The 22,436-nt window shown below is 50.4% G+C and overlaps 1 protein-coding gene across 2 annotated transcripts in view; it reads left to right on the top strand.

Annotated features, from left to right (window-relative positions):
* The first annotated feature begins 208 nt into the window (after positions 1-208).
* Positions 209-22,436, top strand: part of Litaf (lipopolysaccharide induced TNF factor) — a 36,060-nt gene continuing 13,832 nt past the window's right edge. The window contains exon 1 of one of the 2 annotated variants that reach the window (XM_052759474.1): positions 209-325. The gene's annotated coding sequence lies outside the window, so the exon portion shown is untranslated. Of the gene's footprint in view, positions 326-8,142; positions 8,262-22,436 lie in introns of those variants that run through there. The other variant, XM_052759475.1, reaches the window with a different exon arrangement.

Below are 22,436 nucleotides of genomic sequence, written 5' to 3'. Positions count from 1 at the left end.
TTAGAAACAAAGAGTAACCTCCTCGCTCCGCCCTCTCCCAGGCCTCCGCCGCTGGTCTAGTCCGCCTCGCTCTGGACCCTCTTGGCCCCGCCTCCCCGCGCCCCGCCTTTTGCGAGCCCCTTTAGTCGCAGTTTCCTTCCCACCCCGCCTGCAACCAGGCTGTCGCCCCGCCCCTCCCAGGCCCCGCCCCAGATGGCCTCCCGCCCCCTCCAAGCCACGCCCCGAAACATCCCCGCCCCCGGCTCGCGCTGCCTCCCTGGATTCCTCCCGGCCCGCGCGCGCGGCTAGTGCAGACCTCCCGGCTCGACAGGCGGCGCGGGCGGCGGTGAGTGTGGCGCTGCTGGGTGCTGCGTGGGGAACGCCAGGCTCGGGGCGCAGGGCGGCTTCCGAGGCGAGGGCCGCGCTCTGGCACCTGCCTAGAGCCCCGGGACACCGCGCTCTCCGCGGGTGGCGGGTGGCGATGTCGCGGGACCCGGGTGGCGCGCTCTGGGCGGGATTGAGGGTGAGGGGTTCCAGCCGTGCTCTGGTAGTCTTTGGTCCGCAGGCCCGGAGTGCTCAGCTCCCATCTGAATCTCTCCAGATGATGCCCCTGGGGCTTATAGGAAACGGCGCGGTTTTCTCTAGTAACCTCTAGAATCCAAGTTGCGATTTGGAGAACGATCGCTTGCGGAGTCTGAAACCAAAAGTGAACAGACAAAAAGTAGGACAACTTTCCAGATGCTCCGTAGCTGCTCCGGGTCCGCGCGTCGGCATTTTTGCTCTTATCCCTGTGGGTTTCACGCAGGTTCCCAGCAGGGTGCGGGCGTGCCGGTGCGCAGGGGATCCGGTGTGATCGCGGAGCTCCTAGCCCAACGGCCACCGGTAATGACGGTGGACGTGGCCCTGACTGCCCAGCCAGCCCAGTTCTTGCTTCCCGAGGGGTTTCCAGTCAGCGTGGGTCCAGACGGTGCTCTTAATCGTTATTTGGTGTTGTGCCCATACCTTCCGTTCAAGCTTAAGAGGAAGGGGTTAGAGGGGCATGGGTGTGTTCTGGAAAGGCGGAGCTACAGTGATCAGGCCGCTTGGAACTTCCCTAATATTGTCGGGTTTTGTGCTTCCGGATAGTGGAGCTGATGTCACTTACTGTTGATTGAGCGGTAGTCGTTGGGAAATAGTTTGTGGGAGCCACAGGCGTTCTGAACTCCCGTCAGCTTGTTGTTGTTTTGAGTGAGACAGGGTCTTATGTAGTCCAGGCTGGAATCCCAACTCCATATGTAGCCGAGGTTGGTCTTGAACTCCTGGACTTTCTGCCTTCACAGTGTTGAGATTACAGCGTTGTGCCATCCTGCCCGCTCCTCCAGCCTTTTCAAAATCTAACCGCCCTCCCCTTGGCGTGGTGAGCTGGAGCTGGTTCAGGGACTCCTGGACTCCATATTGGAGTCCTTTGAAGGAAATGATTTCCACCAGTAGGTGCTTGCCTGCCTTTCTGGTCTCCACTCCAGCCTTCCCAGATTGGCTCTTTAAAACAACTAATGTAGGTGGCTGTAAAGAAAGGCACTGGGTGGTATTGGGGATTCCTCCTGTGTTTGGCTTAATCAGTCAGATCAGGATCCAGAGGGTGTGTCACTTGCTCTACCTGGCCTAGAATACACCCATACTTCACCTGGCTCTCTTCTCAGCCAGTCCTTGCTTTATATAAGTGTACGTCTAAGAAACGTTTGCTGTAGGTCTACTGTGGGAGAGGCCCATTGTTCTCTCTTTCCTGTTGCACTAAAAGCATTAATAATGAATAGTTTTATTCCTGCCTGGAAAAAAAAAATCTGTGTGATGTTTTTCCGGATTAAGTGACCCAGTGATTGCTCTAAAATCTCTCATCAGTTTCTTGAGCCTCTAAAATACTAGATTGAAGTAGCTCTCATGTCTTTGGCACATATGTTTCCTTTGTCCTTCCTTATGGACTGGCCACGGGAGGGTAGAGGACTACACCTTGTTCTGTAAAGGTGCTGAAAAAACGGCTCCTGGTCCTCAGTGGCTTATGCTATGGGTGGAGATCAGGCATGCTGTGGAAAAGTGCAGAGCTCAGCTCAGAATCCCACTAAAGTTGGGAGGCATTCCTAGACAGGGAAAGTTATATGGAAAAGCTGAGGTCTGAGCACACTGCGCATAAGCAGAAGAATCCCAGCAAAGCTTCGGTGGAGGTGCAGATAAGTCCAGGGTCAAAGACGGAAGGAGTTGGCAGGCATTCCCAGCCTAAACTGAGACGATAAGCTGTTCCTGCTTTTCTACCTTAATCTAATCCCGTCATCCCTGCTGATGGGGCATGGCCCAATGCCACAGTGAGAATGGGCAGGACCCCTTCCTTCCCCCATCTCTCTTCCGAATTTCCCTGAAGGGAACTGGGAAGAGGAAGCCCTGGAGTGCTGGCACCAGTCTCTCCTGTTCTGTTTGTTTTGGCTTTCTGCTGCCATGAAAATAGCCCGGGGAGCCAGGTGGCCTGAATCCACAGGTAAACAGGCTGCTCTCTGCTTCTGTCTTGCAGCCCGTTGGCCACCATGGCTGACTCTGAACATGACTGGTGTTTACTTACCGGGGAACTGGTGTTTGAGGTCAAGTGCTGCTTTCCAGCGGTCCTCATAACTTCATTTTATTGTTGAGCATTCATTGGCACTCTGGATAGACACAGTGATGACAACGTTAGACCCACTGAAGTTGTCACTTGGCTACAGGTCTTTGGAGATTTGTGTGTCATTTCGTTAGGTTTGTAGACACAGAAAGGTATGGCCCTGTCCCAGCAGTCTAAGAGTCACGTCCAAAATGCCTTCAACAAAAGAGAAATTAACTACAGAAAAGTATAACAAGTCCAAGAGTTTTCATATATGAAGACCAAAGACCCTGAGATAGATGTTTATTGCTACAAGGATGATAGATGATGGGGCTGACACAAGTCTGCTCAGTCTTTTCCGGTATTCTGTGAATTTCTTTTTCCTGGGGTAGGGTAGGACCTCAGGTTTTAACAACTATGATCAGGCAAGAGAGGGATTTTTTTCTTCTTCCTTTCCCTCTTCTCTTTCTTTAAATTCATGTGCATGGGGTCTGGAGCAATAGCTTGCTGCTATTCCAGAAGACCTGAGTTCAGTTTCACCACCCATGTTAAGCAGGTCACAACTGCCTGAAAACTCTAGCTCCAGAGGATATTGTGCCCTCTTCTGGCCTCTGTGGGCACTGCACTCATATACACATACCCACACCTGGACACATAATATATACATAATTGAAAATAAAAAATAAAACTTAAATAAGTTTTTAAGTGCAGGTAGGTTCATGTAACCATGTGCACAGAGACTAGAGGACAACTTGGGGACTTTGGGTCATCTTCTGGAATACTGCCTACCGCCTTTGAAACAGGATGTCTCATGGGCCTGGGGCTTACCGTTTAGATTAGCTAAACTCACTGCCTGGTCAGTGAGTATCAGAGACTGTAAGGCTGTCTCCCCAGCGCTGGGGTTACAAGCGTGTGCCTCCATGCCTGGCTTTTTCTGTAGGTCCTGGATATTGAACCACATCCCCAGGCCAGCACAGCACGGTTGTAGCCAGGTGGCTCCTGCAGAGTTAGAGTAATAGCCCCAGGTTCTATGACAGCCTTGGAGAGAAACCTTGGTTCCTTGACCTGCCGGTGGGGAGGGAAGGCAGGAAGCAGTCAGAAGAAGGAGGCTGTGCTTCTGAGGCCTAGCCAATTCCCTTTCTGTGCAGTCACCAACATGCTGTGTGTTATCCTTGGCGACTTTGTTGTCTGCGCGTCAGCGCACAATGGGCAGCAGCTCCCTCTCCACTCAGCCCCACACCATGTAGAGCGCTAACTCCCCAAGGTCCAAAGCCTAGCAAGTGTGTCTGGCGCCATTACTGATACCATCTACAGAGCTCACATGGGAGAACCCTGCAGTCAGGTTACAAAAGAGGATTATGTCAGGTCTTATTCTCCCTGGGGTGCAAATGGCCCTCAGGACACAGGTCGGACACACGTGGAAGACCTGCGAAAATGTAAGCCATTTGACCTGTGGAGCCTCTTGAGCGTGTGACCGTGGAGTTTAAGATATCAGTGTTAGCGGACACGAGGCTGCACACCTCTCATTCCAGCCTCAGGAGGCTGAGGCCAGAGGATTGTTATATGGCAAGTTTGGGCTGCTGCACAAGGAGACCCTGTCTCAGGAAACCAAACTAGCAAAAATAAAAACAAATCCTGAAACGGCAACAGAAAACTTAGCATTGACCTGCTCATCTCTGATTCCAATGGCATTTACGGACCATGTACTGATATTTGAGAAATTTATATTAAGAACCAGCAGTAGGACTGGCAAGATGTCCCAGCAGGTAAAGACCTGCCACCAGGTCCTGTGATCTGAGTCCCGCCTCACAATCTGTGTAGTGGAAGGAGAGAACTGACTTCCACAAATTGTTTTTTGATATCCACACTTGCACTGTGGCACACATACGCACAAGCACACATACACACACACTAAAGAAATGCAATATAAGAATTAAAAATAAATAACAAAACCCAGCAGGATTTCAGGAAATGTGGAAGATGAAATCAGACATAATTTGAGCGACGATTTGAAGCTGGTACCCGCTTTCTTTGTCGGTGGCCCTGTCTTTTGTCATTGAACCGTCCCCACCCCACACCCCGGCACTAATCAGGACACGCAGGATCTGATAGCCTGGCGCAGGCTTATTGATGCTTTTGGTGCCATTTCATCAAAAGCTGGCATTCATGGGGGAGCCTGGGATGTGGTTTCACCCGGGATCCCCAGGGAAGCGGTCCACACTGATGGTAGGGTGCAGCTCTGCTTGCCGTGGAACATTTTCCATTCCACAAATCAATGTAATTTGTAGTTATGCTGTATTTGAACCTGACTTTAAGCTTGTGGTAACTTTATCTTTGACTTGTGGGACATATGACCCTGCAGAAACCACTGAAATTCAGAAGATGGAATTTGAAAACATTTCTCTGAAATAATTTACTAAGAGCTTTTGAGTTCCTCCAAGGTGTATGGAATCAAGTTTGTCAGGGCAGTTAGACACCACCCTGCAAAAGCTGTTTTTTCTTCCTTCCCCAAGAGGCTTAGCCTCTAAACCACAGAGGGCCCTGGCTTGCCCTGTTGTCTCAGTCTGCTCCCCCCTCATTCTGTGGCATGTGAGAAGCCCCGTTCATTCTCCTTGAATGGCCGGTGCTCTGCACTTGAGAATTGTTAAGCAATGTTTGCTCTCATGGACATCCAGTCCCGGGTTTAGTTCAGTCCTGCTCCGTTACACACACACTGTCCTAAGGAATACTTTGCTCCTTCTTCCAAGACCTCAGACCAGACCGGTTGGCCCTCTCAGCTGGTTTCCGTCTTGTTTACAAACTATGCCGTTTTCTAAGGCTCCCGTCCATCTGCGTGCCAGCTCCTTTCCCTTACTGCGGTCATTTCTGTGATCTCCATATTAATACCACCCAGCCTTGTGCATCCTTTCTAGGGCTGGGGTGGTGGGCAGTGGGCACGGAGTGAATAGAAGAATTCTTTTTCTTTCTGGAAGAATTGGTTGTAGGGGATTACATTGGTAGTTGAAAGCCGATTCATCTCTGTGAAGGCCTTGCACTTTGTGTGTTGATCTGATACCTAAATCTAGGAAGCCATTCTCTACCAGGGAGCCTGTATTTCCCACAGCATGTACCACCCAAACGTGGCATGTACCACCCACGCATGGCTGAAAACGGAGAGTAGGAGGTCCAGGAGACTGTTCAGCTTGGACAGGCCTTCCTTTTGCTAAATCCTAGGGTCTTGTCTCTTTTAAATTTGTTTTAAACCTTTTTTTCCCTCTCTCTTTTTGAGACGGTCTCATATAGCCCAGGTTGGCCCAGGTCTAGCTAAGTTTGAACTCCGGATCCTCCTGCCCCCACTTCCTAAGTTCTGAAATTACAGGGATATACCACTAAACATGGCTACTTTTCTTCTTCTAAGTGTGTGTATGTGTGGTGTGAGTGCATGTGCATATTCCTGTTCATGTGTGTGTGTGGGTGCATATCTGTGTGGGTGAGTGTGGACACCCAAAGTTGATGTCAGACTTCTTCCTCACTTGACTTCAACTTTAGCTGTTGAGGTAGGGTCTTGTGCTGAACCCAGAGCTCCCCAGTGGCTAGCTAGCCAGCTGCCCCAGCCCCACCCTCAGCCCCTGAGTCTGACTCTGGAATGCTGGAATTACAGGCAGCTGCAATGCCTGCCTTTTTTACATGGGTTCCGGGATCTGAACTCTGGTCCTCACACTTGTAGAGCAAGTCTCTTTCCACTGAGATATCCCTCCAGTCCTTACTTCTCTTCTCTTCTCTTCTCTTCTCTTCTCTTCTCTTCTCTTCTCTTCTCTTCTCTTCTCTCTCTCTCTCTCTCTCTCTCTCTCTCTCTCTCTCTCTCTCTCTTTCTTTTACTTCTTCCTTCCTTCCTTCCTTTCTTTTGAAACAAAGTCTCTGTTATGTAGCTCTGGCTGTTCTAGAACTTACTCTGTAGACCAGCCTGGCCTCAGCTCACAGAGATCCACCTGCCTCTGCCTCAGAAGTGCTGGGATTAAAGACATGCATTCATCAGTACACCTAGATTAAAAAAAAGAAGCACACAGTTTTAAAAATTTGTATCTGTTTGTTTGAGACAGGGTCTCTTTCTTAGTTAGAGTTTCTATTTCTGTGAAGAGACACCATGACCACAGAAACTCTTATAAAGGACAACATTTAACTGGGGTGGCTTACAGTTCAGAGGTTCAGTCCATTATCATCAAGGTGGGACATGGCAGTGTGCAGGCAGACATGGTGCTGGAGAAGGAGCTGAGAGTTCTACATCTTGATCTGCAGTCAACAGGAGGTGAACTGAGTACCCTGAGTGCTTTGATCAAAGAAGACCTCAACCCCACCCCCCCACCCCCCCCACCCCGTGACACACTTCCTTCAATAAGGCCACACCCACTCCAAAAAGCCACACCTCCTAATAGTACCACTCCCTATGAACTATGGGGGCCAATTATATTCAGACTACCCCAGTCTCCCTGAATATCCCAGGTCAGATTTAAATTCATTATCCTCCTACCTCAGTCTCCTAAAAGCTGTGATTATAGATCTTGGTCCTCCTGCTTGGCCTAAAGAAAATGGCTTTTAAAAATTAACTTAATTTTTTTTTTTTGTTTTTTGAGACAGGGTTTCTCTGTGTAACAACAGTCCTGGCTATTCTGGAACTCACAGAGATCAGCCTGCCTCTGCCTCCTGAGTGTTGGGATTAAAGGTGTGTGCCACCATGCCTGGCTTAATTTTATTTTTTGTGTATGAGTGATTTGCCTGCGTGCTTGTCTGTGTATTGCTTGCGTGCCTGGTGCCCACACAAGTCAGAAGACGGTGTCTGATCCCCTGGAAATGGAGTTACAGACTGTTGTGAGCGGCCATGTTGGTGCTGGGAATCCAATTCAAGTGGGCTCTTGCCCCAGAGGAGCATAGTACAGTCCAGTTGCAGAAGCAGAACCTGCCTAGAGTAAGAAGCAATTAGGGCCCAGGAGGCAGTCATGTGCCATCAGGACTGGTTGTGTGTAGGTGGCCCTGGGAAGTAGGGTGGGCCTGAAGAGAATGCTGGATGCCATAGGTGTTTTCACATGATCCTAAGTCTTACTAAAGGCATCCTTCCCAAAGCCACCTGGTTACCTGCAACCTGGAATCTGTCAACACTGGGCTAGGAAGTAGATGTGAGACTCCACAGCACCTCAAATATTAGGGAGCTGTTAGATGTTTATAGGCTTGTGGGACATTGTAGCTGGACCCCTCCCTCCTGGTAAACAGTTGGAAGAATGGGCCTGAGTCCTATCTCTGGCCCTGGAAGGCCATACTAGATAACTACCTAAACCCGGTTCCAGGATTCCAAACCCCTTGGATTACTGCCTAGCAGGACTGGCTGGCTTTCCTTTCTTCCTTCCTTTCTTTCTTTCTCTCTCTCTTTCCCTCTCTCCCTCCTTCCTTTCTTTATTTCTCTCTCCCTCCCTCCCTCCCTCCCTCCCTCCCTCCCTCCCTCCCTCCCTCATTCCCTCACTTCCTCCTCCTTTCTTGACAGGGTCTAATGTATTCCAGAATGGCCTGATGCCTCCATCTACTGAGGTCTGGGATTGAAGAAGGCTACCTAGGAGGCTCTGAGAACTGAGCGCTACAAGGTACTTCAAATGTGCCTGTCAGTCACCTGGACAGGACAGTGCCTCAGGAAAAGCTGCTGGTTCTGGGGCAGGTGAGGTGGCTCATCAGGTGTGTTTGCTGTGCAAGCCTGTCGACCTGAATTCAATCCCTGACACCCACGTAAGGTGGAAGGAGAGAACTGACTCCAGAAAGTAGTCCTCTGACTTCCACACCAGCTCCCTCCCCACCCCCATAATAATAAAAGATACGTTTTTGAAAACTGTTCTAGAGAGTTCAGAATAAGCTAGGTGTAGTGGTGCACACCTGTAATCCCAGTACTGGGGAAGCAGAGGCAGGAGGATCACTGCAAGTTCAAGCCAGGCCTACTTAGCAAGACCATTTCAAAATAAAATATTTTTAAACAAGGAAAAAGACTCCAGTAAGGCCTGCAGAGGTGGGGCATGGTCCCCTGGGCCGCTGTCAGCTCGTGCTTGTCCAGTGTGCGCTGTCCAAGAGCTTCCGCTTGTCTGGGTTCCTTTTCATTTTTAAGGTATTTATCTCCCATGTATGTATGCGTGTGAGCACGCATGTGCCTCAGCCTTGAGTCATTGTGTAGCCCTTGATGGTGGGATTACCAGTGTGTGCCATCATGTTGGGCTCTCAGCTGAATGATGTCAAGGGAGATCTTGGGACCCTGGGGACTAGAGATCCCAGTGATGAGAGCAGATGGCCATCTGGCTCCGTCACTCCCAGGAAGTACTACAGGGCAGGAACAGCTTTTCTCTGGCAGGAGGAAATGTTTACAGATAACTTACACTGTTGGGATATGCATCACAAGAAAGAGAAGCAGGCAACATCTAGTCACGCCCTCTAGACGTGACTATGGGGACAGTCTGTGTAACAGGTGACAGCTAGCCTGTGACAATGTCCAGCCACATGTGGTATTGACTTTTGGTCATCTTTCCTAAGCTGTATGTATGAGCCTGTCTGGTGAGGAGCCTTCCTGGCAGAAGGCCAGAATGATGGAGTCTGTCAGATGATGGAGTCGGTCAGAACACTCCTGCTTTCATGGAAAAGGCCTAGTCCTGAAACTCCTTTAGGTCAAACAAAGAGCTGGGCTTTGGGGGTAATTTTTTCTTTAAGTGTGTGTGTGTGTGTGTGTGTGTGTGTGTGTGTGTGTTGCATACAGTGCTCTTAGAGGCTTCAAGAGGACTTGGAGTCCCCTGGAACTGGAATTACAGGGGTTTTGAGCTGCCAGATGTGTGCTGGGAACAGCAGTCAGGGTCTTTCACAGGGGCAGCTGGTGTTCTAACAGCAGAGTCTTCTCTCCTGCCCCTTTGCCTTTGAGACAGGATCTCATGTAGCCCAGGCTGGCCTCAAACCCTTTGTATAGCTTCGAGTGACCTTGAACTTCTGATTCTCCTGGTTCCACCTCCTGGGTATTGGGATTACAGACCTGCACCACTAGGGTTTGTGGGGATCGAACCCAGGGATTCATGCATGCAGGGCAATCACCCTACCAACCAAGTCACACCCTAGCCCCGACCCATCAGTGTTTTGAGTCACAACACTAGTAACTGTTTGTATAGAGTTCTTACACACTTGGTTCTGATGGGGTCCAAGTCCTCAAAACTTCATAGCAGCATGTTGGAGAAGGTGGTGGTGGTGTACTGCCATGGCCCCTGGTGTAGCCAGGGGTGAATTAGAACCTAAAAGTGTGGACAGACCCTCTCTCTCGCTTCTCCCCATCTTTTCATTCCCCATCTTCTCCCAGACTTAAAGAAAGCAGAGAGAAATATATGGGGTCAATTTTAGAAGAAAAGTTAAGATACTGTTTTGGGGAAGGAGAGATGGCTCAGAGGTTAAGAGCACTGGCTGCTCTTGCAGAGGACCCGGGTTTGATGTTTGTCTCTGTAGCCCCAGTTCTAGGGTGCCCAGTGCCGCCTTCTGGCCTCTGCAGGCACCAGGCGTACATCTGGTGTACATACATTACATGCGGGTAAAACATCCACACATAAAATCAAAATAAATGAGTCTTTTGAAAAGATACTGGTTCACCGGGTGGTGGTGGTGCACGCCTTTAATCCCAGCACTCGGGAGGCAGAGGCAGGCGGATCTCTGTGAGTTCGAGGCCATCCTGGTCTACAGAGTGAGTTCCAGGATAGGCTCCAAAAGCTACACAGAGAAACCCTGTCTCGAACCCGCCCCCCCCCCCAAAAAGAAAAGAGGTTTGTGGAAACATTTAAAGAGCTTGAGGGCAGGACTGAAAGGGTAGTACAAAGTTCTGGAGCCTGGGACTCCTGCATTTGTGAGTGGTGCCCTTGGCTTTTGATATGTTTTGTGTTGTCGTGAGTTGCTGGGTGGCTCCTGGCATTCTGGGGTTGGAGGGTTATTTTGAGGATCTGAACTCCCTTCTTGATAAGGGTTAAGTGACTTGGGGAACTGCTGGATCCTCCAGAGGCCCAGACTGGTACCTCCTTGATGCGAAGGCCCTGGAAACTGGACTGCACCTGCCTGGCCCACCTTCCTGCTGCCCCCCCACCCCAGGACATGCTGCCTTTGGGCAGATGCCCACACTACTTATCGCCTTTGCCATCCCCCAAACTCCCTCCTCCTGTGTCTACTTGGGTCTGTTGGTTGTTAGCGTTTGCCTCCCTGCAGACTCCTTAGGCCAGCAAGGAAGGTGCTCAGCTTCCCATGCCTCACTCACCCTTGACCCTCTGAAGTCTCTGCGTGAGAACAGGCCATAGCACAAAATACCAGCAGAGGCGGTGGTGGCCACACCTTTAATCCCAGCACTCGGGCGGCAGAGGCAGGCGGATCTCTTTACAAGACCAGCCTGGTCTCCAGAGTGAGTTCTAGGACATCCAGGGCTACACAGAGAAACCCTGTCTCGAAAACAAAAACAACAACAAAACCAGCAAAGAAACTGCAAAGTGGGAGAATGATAGAATAAGAGTCCTCTTGCTAAATGATAAAACTGCTCTTTAATTGTAGGACTCCTTGACATCAAAATTTATGGGTGCTCTGGCCTCTAACCAAAAATAAAAAAAAATGGTATGGTACTTGTGTTGAACCTACAGATTTCCCCCACGTACTGTTAATCATCCCAGAAACCTCTCTAATAATTACTTATAAGACCTAAAACAAAGCCAGATTGGTGTCGCCTGCCCATAATCCCAGCACTTGGGGAGGCTGAGGCAAAAGGACCAGGTTCAAGGCTGTCTCAAAAATCCAAAAGAAGGGGTTTGGAGAGGTGGCTCAGTGGTTAAGAGGGCTTACCACCTTGCCAAGGATCAAGGTTCAGTTCTCAGAAACCACGTTAGGTGACTCATAAGTGTCTGTAACTCCAGCCTCCAGGGATCAATGGCCTTTTTCTGGCCTCTTTGGGCAACTATTCTCATGTGTGAATATATCTGTATATATGTGTGTGTATGTAAAAAATCCTTTTTTCAATCCAAAAGAAAAAATGCTAGGACAGTGTAACAGTGGGTAGGTAATTATTCTACGGTATTGTCTCGGGGATAATAAGAAGTGTGTGCATACTTATGCAGCTGGTCTGGGTTTTTCCAAATGTCTTTAGTCCATGGTTGGTTGACTGTGCGGATGTGGTCACCACAGATAGGTTCTTCCCTCAGCCTGTAATTAGAGCCTTCCGCACTCTGCAAACAGGAGGGACCTGAGACACAGTTCACAGGACAAAGGGCTGTGGTCATGTTACTTTAGCCTAAGAGAGATGCCTGGGAGTGGGGGCAGGTAGAGACAGGTTGGCTGAGGACATTGTATTCGCCTAACAAAAGGATTTATTTGTTGGATGTGATTATGGCTGTGGCAAAGGTTGGTCGCCTCCCTCCTCTGCCCTCCTGCTTCCTGCAGGGACCCTGCATCATTCCTTGTGTCCTCTCAGGTGTGTTACACGTGTGAGAGAAGGACCTATGAATGATGAAGGTGGTGGCACCTTGTGGCCGTTCTGCCTTGTTCACAACACAGCATTTCTCAGAGATGTGTTTCTGCACACAAAATGTCCTGCTTCTTCTTTGAAGGCTGTATACCACGTCCTTGTGTGGCAGGGTGACTGGGCGGTCCACAGCCCTGTCCAGCAGCTCTACAGAGAGAGCTCTGGATTCTGGTGGTCAGAGCCATGCCAGGTTCACCACACAGGTGGGGAAATCCATGGCCACAGACTCATGTACGTTCACTTTCAGCCACGAGCCTCAGTTTGCTGTCAATGGAGGCCTTTGTATCTACACCCCAGCCAGCTCCACATGAGATTTAACCAGGTTGGGGTTTTTTCCCTCCCAGATAAGCTTTTTAGTGTGTGTGTGTATGTGTGTGTGTGTGTGTGTGTGTGTGTGTGTGTGTGTGTGTGTGTGTGTGTGTGTATTCATGTTTGTGTATGCACAAGTGTGTGCATGTGAAGGCCAGAGGACAACCTGGATGTATGTTATTCCTCAGGTGCTGCTCACATCTTTCTTTTGCAATAGTGTCTTTCACTAGCCTGGGGCTCACCAAATAGGCACCACTGTTTGCCAGAGAGCCCAGTGCTGGGCTTACATGTGTGCGTTTGAGGCAGGGTCTCTCAGTGAACCTGGAGCTCATGATCCGGGTTAACAGAACTACCCAGTAGTTCCAGGGACCCACCTGCTTCTGTCCCCCCAGCTCCGGAATTACCAGTGAATGTTGCCACACTTTATCTGTGCTTGTCCCCCCCCCCCCCCCCGCCCCCCACCCCTGTTAAACTCAAGTCCCTATAATTACAAGGCCATCGCTTTACCTGTTCAGCTGTCTCTCCAGCCCTGAATAAACATTTTACTTTAGAATAGCTTCAGATTTACAGAAAAGCTGCCAAATTAGTCCAGAAAGTTCCTGTGCACCCTTAGCGCACTTGACTACAGTAAGAGGCCGAGTGAATTGGAACAAATAGAAACATGTCTGCTTGGGTCAAGAGGCTGAACTACAAGATTCTGATTGGTGCCCAGTGAGGGAGGGTTTTCTTTGTTGTGCCCTCTCAGGGTCCCTGTGGGGACTGGGGGGTTATAAAATACATTCAGAACACAGTGTTCCGCTCCTGGCCCCTCACATGTCCCTGTCACATGTGAAATCCATTCCATTCCCATAGTGTCAAAGGCTTGTTCAGCCCAGCTCTAATCCACAGTCCATATCTCACTGAAGTCAGGTATGGATGAGACTTAGGACACAAACTCAGCAATTTTCTTTCCACTAAAAGCCTGTGAAAAAGTTGTGGGTGGAGGACATTCCCTTAGAGAGGACCGGGTAAGAAGAAAGGAGTGCCAGCTGGCTTGAACCTGCTCCTCACGATCCCAGTTAACTGAACTGTCCACCAGCTCCACGGTCCGTCCCACTCCGTCCTCCAGTTCTGACATCACGGACTCGGATCCCTGTGCTTGCACGTTGAGCTCTGACGAACCTTCTCCCAAGCCAAAAGTCGTGGGTTTGTTTGTTTGTTTTTGCTTTTTTCAATGATTTATTTATTTTTAAATTTTGGGTGCGTATGAGATTCCTGGTGCCAGTGTCTGTGGAAGCTGGAGGTGTTGGATCGTGCAGAGCTAGTTACAGGCACCTGTGAGCTACTTGACGTGGGTGCTGGGATTGAACTTGGGTCTTCTGCAAGAGCAGTGAGTGCTCGTAACCACTCTGCCGTCCTTCTAGCCCCCAACCCCTTTTTGAGACAGAGTCTTGCTGTGTATCAAGCTGACTTTGAACTTGTGATTTTTCTGCCTCTGCCCCTTAAGAATTAAGATATGAGCATAGGCTCATACCCCCAGACTTTTTTTTTTTTAAATATACATTTCTTTCTCTTTTTGAGACATGGTCTTATATAGCCCAGAATGGCCTTGGACTCCTGGTCCCCCTGCATGCCTGCATGCATGCATTCATTCATTCATTTTTTTGTCTGTTTGTTTATTGTTGTTGTTTTTGAGACTGGCTTTCTCTGTGTAACAGCCCTAGCTGTCCTGGAACTCGATTTGTAGACCAGGCCTTGAACTCACTCACAGAGATTCCCCTACCTCTGCCTCCCAAAGGCATGCACCACCATACCTGTTTTTGTTTTTTGTTTTTTTTCTATAGGCAAGCCCTGCCACACCTGGCAGAATATTCCTTCCTTCCCTGTGCCAGCACCTGAAGTCCTGGGGCAGCCATGTCCCCTGCTTCCCCCACTGAGCAGCTCTCACAGGCTCACTGGTGGCTTCACCCTGTGGTTCCACCACTTGTCAACCTGATGGGGACTCACAGTGGTGTCGCCTCTGTGACACCTGGGGAGCACCAAGGTTGCCTGTGTATCTTTGAGGTATAGGTAGGTGGAAGAAGCTATGTGCCAACCCTACCCCATATCTGCTTCAGCACCTGCTGGATTGAGGGTTCCTCACTAGAGTTGGGGTGAGGTTATCTTGAGGTCTTCTAGGCTCTTCTGGAAACCTGGCCTTGAGGTCCCAGCTTGCCTGGATCTCCAACATGCCTGCCTGCTGTCATTGTCCACTAAGCTGTTCTCTTCAGAGGATGGTTCCCGGCCACACCCTCGTTCCTCTGGGGATGCCATGTGTTTATCTAGTCAGGCTGAGATTCCCAGGCTCCTCTCTGGCTCCGCTCCACTTCCGCGAAGTCATTTCTTTCTTCATTTTGCTAGATGTGTTTAAAAGCAGTCACATAGCGCTTCAACATCTTCTGCCAAATGTGGCTTTTACATTCTCCCTCCCATAGCTCCTCAGGGTATGCCCATGGTTCTGCCAGCTTTTACTGCTTTAGAACAGGCGGGGCCTGCCTGCACTCTAGTTTTCCTCTGAGGTCTCAGCCAAAAGGCCTCCCGGCTCTGACTGCTCTGGTGACTTAGGATGGTCTCACTCCCTGCAGTCTCCGTCTGAGGTCTCACCCAGACGTCCCCTTAAAGTCACTTTTCTCTCCCTTTTCCTGGCTGCTGGCCTCCCCACCTCTGCCTGTTACTCAGTTCCAAAGAGGTCTACATCTCAGCCATCCACTAGGCCAGCACCCACCCCCTCAGTCCTCATCGTGTGCTTACTACAGTAAGAGGATACATGAAACTCCTGTAATTAAAACAATCCATCTCAGGGCTTTGTGCATGCTGGCCAAGCATTCTGCCAGCTGAGCTCTAGCCCTACTTTATTTATTAATTGTTTGTGAGACAGGGTCCCTCTATATGTAGCTTTGGCTGGCCTGGAACTTGATGTGTAGACCAGGCTGGCCTTGAGCTCACAGAGATCTGCCTGCCTCTGAGTACTGGTGTTAAAGGCGTGTGCCACCAGTTTTTTTAAAAAAAGCTTTTTTCTTCTCTCCCTGTCTCTCTCTCTCTGTCTCTCTCTCTCTCTCTCCTCTTTCTTTTTCTCTTTCTCCCTTGTCTTCCCTCCTTCCCTCCCTCCCTCTCCCTCTCTCTCTGTCTCTCTCTCTCTTTCTCTTTTTGAGAAACCGTCTCACCGTGACTCTCTGGCTGGCCTTGAGCTCCCTGTATAGCTGAAAATGACCTTGAACTTCCCATCCTCCTGCCTCCTCTTGTTTAGGTTACTGGGGACAAAACTCAAGGCTTCATGTACGCTAGGCAAGCACTACCATTGAGCCCTGTCCTTCTCCTGGGACAGGGTACACTTATAATGAACAGAAACTGGTTCACAGTTATAGAAGCTGGAAGTCCATTAGCGGATGGTATCTGGTGGGGGCCTTATGCCGTACCACGTGGCAGAGGCCTGAGGTAGGGAAAAAGGGCACTAGCCTAACTTGCCTTTTATAATGATTCTGCACACTAGAATACATTGATCTGTTCGTTAGACCCAGATTCCCAGAACTAAAGTTTTGGGGATCAGGTTTTCAACACACTGTTTTGAGGACAGGTTGGACTCAGTGCTCAGCGTTGTCTGTTGTTAGGCTTACCTCACCAGGGGACATCTCCTGACGGAGGAGCTGACATGGGCATGCCACCCTTCAGCTGAACCCCATATTTCGTTTGAATGTCGCCAGTTCTGCTGTTCCGAGGTCCTGTCCAGGATCCCACATTATCTTCAGCTGTCAGGTCTCGCTCCACTGCCAGAATGGTTGTTCTGGCTCATTGGCTGTGATCTGGACTGTTTTGAGGTGTGCTGACTGTGTTCCCCGTGATGGATTTTTTTATGATCCAAATGTGCCAGGAGTGTGGAGAATGGAGTTGTGGCATTCTCTCCCACTGTGACAACAGGTTCATGGAGCCCACCTGGCTTCTCCTGCCTGTGAACTCTGGTCTTCTGGAATCTCTGTTTTGAGAGGGATGGAGCCTGCTTAGAGGGTTGGAGACGGACGCATGGGCCCAGAGAAGGACTGTGCTCCATTGGTGGGGTTTGAGGTTGAGCAGTGAAGGAACCCCAAGTTCTTGGAGACCCACTTTGGAACGTCTGGGTCAGTGTGGCATTAAACTGGCATGCCACTGTGGCATTATCTTGCTAGGAGGATGTGGTCTCCAAGCCTGTGCTCAGAGCCTGAGGCAAGCAGAGACCAGGAAGAGGATGTGACCAGGGAAGGAAGAAGCCTTGTGGAAGGTGGACCTGTGAGAGAGGCAGGTGGCAGGGCCAAAGACTGGACTTTTCACTGTGACAGAGAAGAGGTGGGCCCCTGTGAGGCCTGAAGACCACAGAGGAAGGCCAACCCACGGCTTAAAATGGAGCTGGAGGGGGCTAAGAACATAGCTCAGTTGGCAGAGTGCTTGCCTAGCATGTATAGACCTGAGTTCAAGCCCGAGCTGTGGTGGTGCAGGCTGTTATTCCAGTACTAGAGAGGTAGAAGCAAGGAGGGCCAGAAGTTCAAGGTCATCCTCAGCTTCGTAGTCAGTTTGGTGCTAGCCGGGGATACATGAGACCCTGCCTAAAAACAACAATAAAAATAACTGACAGCTGGGGATGGCCGGGGACTAGACACACCCTCAGGTGTCGCCTTGGGCCAAAGTTAGGTGCCCTCTTGGCTTTAATCCGGTGGGGAGTGTCTTTTGGGCTTCCCTGGCTTCTGGGGTGGGGGCTGGGACTCTACCTTTGCCTATGGCCTCTGACATGCCTTCCCTTTATAAGGGCATTGGTGATGACCTGCAGCCCTCCACACACTGCCTGCAGGAGCATCCTGGGGTACAAGCTAAAATTTCAGGATTTACTTACGCCCCAGGAAAAGGCAGGGTCAGTTCAGAATGGCAGGCACTTCTGAGCAAAGTAGGGATCTACCAGGAGGAGCCTACTCTTGAAGGGATCTCATTGTGGGGCTCAGAACAGGCTGAGTGGTGGCACTGGGGTGTGTTGAAAGGCTTTAGCCTAGGACATTGCGGGGCTCAGAAGTCCCTGTCTGCGCTCTGGTACTTTGAACCGGTTTTTGCCCCTTGGACCCTCATGCAGAGAGGAAGGGTCAAGTCTTTCCACCCCTCCCTACATTCTTCCCATTCTTCCTAGAACCGAGGGTGGGTGGAGGCAAAACCTAGGGAGAAGCCCCTTCCACAGAGCTGGAGACTTGTGTCGCCGCGACCTTTCATGAGGGATGACCAAGCCTGGAGGCTGGTAGACTGGCATTTTCCTTTTGCTTCCTCTGGTTTCAACTTGCTCCGCCACCTCCACACTTCCTTGTTCCACGTCTGTCCACCCACATCGCGACTTGACCTCCTACCTGGACATTCCAGGGCACCCTGTTGAGGCGTATTCCACCCTCAGGAATCTGGAGGGTGCAAGGGGCTGCTGGCTCAGTTCTGAAGGTGGCCAGCCTCACTGCCGGGTTGTAACTGGATCCTCGTGTCTGAACGGAAGTGTGAGGGTGTGAGGGTGCCTGTGTGAACGCACCCTCCCTCTTCTTAGCTGCTAACGGCTTTTGTTTCCAGATCACCCATTGTGTCTGTGTGCTTGCATGTGGAGGCCAGATGTCAGCCTGGGCTGCAGTCCCCAGGAGTCATCCACCTTGTGTCTTGAAACAGGGTCCCTCACTGACCTCGAAGTCACCACGCAGGTTAGGCTGGCTGGCCAGTGACCCGGAGATCTGCCTCTCTCCACCTCCCCAGTGCTTTATCACAGCCGTGCAGTAGTACGCCTAGCTTTTTTGAAACATGGATTCTGGGGATCAAATTCAAGACAGACATATCACCAACTGACCTATCTCCCCAATGTATGCCACCCCCTTTTTGAAGAGAGTCTGTGTAGCCCAGAATGGCCTTGATCCTCTTGCCCAGCCTCCTCAGGAATTACAGGCCTATGCCACCACACCTCATTCTCTGCTTCTAAATCTCGATGTTGATGGAGCTGGGTGACATTTAAACATGGCTACTGTCCTCTTCAAGTGTTTCCTACGTACCACTGGGGGACCCTCTTGTCCTGCGTTGCTTGAGACTTTCCTGGATTTTGTACCCAAAATGTTCCCTCTTCAGGGAAGCCCTCTGCCCCAGATAAACTGGGGTACGGCTCACCCGTGCATCACCATGATGTTTGGCTGTGGTTCTAGCCAAACATTTCTGTTGTTGCTCTTACAGAACCCACGGGATAGTCAGGAAGACAGATGAAGAAAAAGTGCCCTGGACAGCTACAGAAGAAATGGGGACAGCGGCAGCTAAGGCAGGGCACCGGTCCCGTGTGCTCTGGGTGCTTTCCTCAGATGGGCTCCTTTACTTCTAAGAGGAGAGGAAGCACCTACCGTATGCCTCTTTTACGGGCACCCATGCACTAACGTCCCGCCACAGGGCACAGGAGCCTGGGTGTGAGCCCTGCCCTTGCTGCGCTCTGAGGCGGCCAGAAGGCTCACAGTGCCGGCCTGGGTGTAGGGAATGAGGAGGGGCTGGCCCAGCCATCCAGGGGGGTCTGTGGAGGCAAAGTGAGGAAGTCTGCGTGGGGACACGGAATCAAGAGTGCCAATGCAGACGTTTGCAGCGATGACCGATGAAACAAGAGGTCATGTGGGCAGTAAGGGAGACCCTCATGGTTTTGAAAGCCAGGACATTGATCACCCCAGTCAGGGCATGGTGGGGGTGGTCACTGGCTTGGCTTCAGATTTTTCAGTCCTTGGAAGGCCTGAGGACCAATATGCAGGCTTGAATATTAAGTTGTGCCTGGAACATTCTGGCAATGTCTTCATGCTCCTGCTACCCCCAGGGGCGGAGATTTTAGTAAAGATATTTTAATATATGCTTAAGCACAAGGGCTAGGGGAAAAGAGAAGAAAGTAAAACACACCCAAAAGACAGAGTCACAGCAAGTAAGACAGACACTGGGTACTGGCTCCTCAGGGCTGAGTCGCCTGATTTTTCCAAGACAAGACCTCTTTGTGTGTGTGTGGTGATGTTGGGAGTCCTCCTTCACCTCTCCCCACTTCATCGTTTGAGATAGGGTCTCACTGAATTCAGAGCTGCCAGCTGGCTAGACTGGCTGGCTGTGGCTCTCTGGGGCTCCATTCTCCACCTCTGTGGTGACTCCCTGCAGGCTTTACAGCAGGCAGGGACAAAATGATCCTCAAAGAGACAAGAATGAAACTCAGCTTAGCCTGATTTTATTGTGACCAGTGCTGGACCAGGACTTCTAGGGTCTGGCCAGATCATTTTGCTTAAGTCATATTTAAGCACAGTACAATTTTTGAAAAAAGTATTCAGCTAACAATTAACTCAGTCCCAAGTGCACAACACTTTAAGACATGTTTACATTGAGATTCCTTACAAAGTACACCTGGCTTCTTTCACAAGAATGTGTACTGTTGACTCAGATGTTGCCCAAGATTTAGGGTCTAGGGAGTTTGACTGAGGTAAACATAATGCCTGTGGGTGTCAGGGTTGGCCTGGCCCTAAGATAACATAGAAGTCACTTAGGCTGTTGTAAAGCGCAAGTGACCTCACTCCTAAGAGTGGGTTTATGGTCTAAAAGCATTTTAGATTTCAAGATTTAGGGGAAAGGGTCTTGGATAAGTAAAAACCTGAATTCTGGGAGATACGGTCAGGGCCTGTCTCATCGGACTGCAGAGGATCACCAGGTTGTAAAAGGACATCATTCCCAGTCTTCCAGGAAGAGCAGGTGTGCGCCTCATTCTGTTGAAGAGGTGAGCTGCGTGTTAAACGTTCCAGGGCTTCTCCAGGGCGCAAGGCTCTGTCCTCTCCACACCTCCTCAGTGCCGGGGTTACAGATATACGGGTGCTGGCGATCAGAACTCAGGTACAGACAGAGCCATCCGTCCTGCTCCTAGCCAGTGCTTTTGCGACAGGGTCTCACTGTGTAGCCCAATCTGGCCTTGGAGTTAAGGTCCTCTTGTCTCTACTGCCTGAATTTGAGGTTATAGGCGTGTACTAGTATGCCTGGCAGAATTAACCATTTAAAGGCAACAGTGGCTTTTTATACTTCACCATGTTGTGTAACTATCACCTCCATCTATCATATCTCATCACCTCCAAAAGTGCCCCATTTCTCTCCCATGCCATCCCGCAGTCCCTGGCCCCAGCCAACTTGCTTCCCGTGTCTTCGGACTTCCCTGTTCTGGGCATTTGGCATCAATAGGACTCAGGGCCAGGGCCTTTCGTGTCTGGACTCTAACAGAATGATTTCGAGGATCATTAGCAGCCATGACTGGGAACCCGAACCACTAGTGAGGAGCCAGTGGCCTGGCAGCTTCTCAGCCTTTGGCAGCCTCATCTTTAGCTTAAAATTGGGGGCTCGACTGACCTGTGTGGGGACAGCCAGTCTGGCTCAATCAACACGGAAGAAACGTCTGCCGTAACTGAGTCAGTCTCCTGAGCTGTTGAGGACAAATTCCTTAGAAACAAATCTGCCTGAACATGGGGTGTCCCTCCACACCCTGACGCTCGCTGAGCATAGTTGAGAACACTAACGATCACTGGGCCCGATAATGCAGCGTCTCCCCAGGATTTGGGGGTGTTCTCCTCTTCAACAGCATTGCCAGTCTGCTCTCCGGGGAGGGTCCCCAGAGCCTTTGGCTTTTTGTCTCTGAAGCAGATGGAGAGGTACCAGCCCTGTGAATTTTGCATCTCCCCACCCCCAACCAATCCAGACCCCTGATTCAGAAGAAGCAGATAATTTTCAATTAAAAGTGCTTGGTGATAAAATTGTTGAAATTTATACTTGGTGAGGAATTTTTATATCCTGTATGGGTGTGTGGAAATCTTACTTTACCATACCAAAAAACTTTCTTTACTAAAAATAAGTCGTGTGTTAGAATGGCGGAGAAAGCGGTGCCCTTGCTAGTCAGATTTGGGGCTGTCACCTAGGTGTTGGTCAACTTGTACAAAGTAAGGCTGCCGCTTCTGATGTTCTCCCGGGCTGGGAGGGGCTTCGGTAAGGTGTAAAGAGCTCTGGAATCTAATGGATGTGGTTCAAGCCCCAGCCTCTCACCTTCCTCCCTGTGTGACTTCCAATGAGCAGCTTAACCTCTCTGAGCCCGTTAGTTCAGGTACAAATTGGGATGATCGTAATCATCGTAATATTCTGTCTCACCGACTCATGTAAAGGGCCAAATTAGTCTGTTAGGTAACACAAGAGGGAGGCGAGGTTCATCTTGGTGTTTTGTCTTGTTTTATGGTGTTAGAGGTGGAACCCAGGGCCTGAACACATGCATACTCCACCACTAAGTCACACCCCAAGCCCCCATCCTGGTGTGAATCCAGGAGAAGAATGGGTACCGAAAGAGATGAGTACTGTAATCGATTTGTCCAAGCCAGAATCTCAGTACACAAAGGAAATGCCTAGTAGGACTCAGTTGGCCAAGTGCCGCTGCACAGAGAGTGAGGGCCTGAGTTCAGATCCCCAGAGTCCATATAAAAGCCAGGCATGCCTGTAATCCACAGCACCAGGGAGGCGGAGACGGGAAGCTCCAGGGCTCGCCGGCCAGCCAGTTAGCCAACCTCACTGAGCATCGGGTTTGCTGAGAGTGACGAAGAAGAGACCCCGACGTCTGATCTCCGTGGGCACAAGCACACATGTATGTGCACACACATGCACACACAAAATAAATAGCAATGTTGGGAGCCACCTGGCACTGCCTTCCTCCTTCTGGTGCCAAGCACAGTGTTTTCAGTGATGAAGACTGGATGGTGACACTGAGGAGTGACTCAGTGACAGGGTGGAAGTGGACACCAGCCAACCCAGTTGTGCCTGGCCCCAGAGCAGTAGAGGGGAGCGTTCCGCAGGCCCCATGTGTCTGTCACCACAAGTGTGCTGCGACTGTCCTGGAGAGCCTGGACTGGGCAGATGGAAGGAGAGCCAGGTTCAGTCAGTGTCGGAAGGGTTACATCTGTGACAGCACTGTGACATCCCTCACCGGCTCAGGGACAGGCTGAC

Source organism: Peromyscus californicus, unplaced genomic scaffold (genome assembly GCF_007827085.1).
Source record: "Peromyscus californicus insignis strain IS unplaced genomic scaffold, ASM782708v3 Scaffold_3__1_contigs__length_106647218, whole genome shotgun sequence".
NCBI classification, from domain to species: Eukaryota; Metazoa; Chordata; class Mammalia; order Rodentia; family Cricetidae; genus Peromyscus; species Peromyscus californicus.
This window is presented reverse-complemented; position numbering and strand designations above follow the sequence as displayed.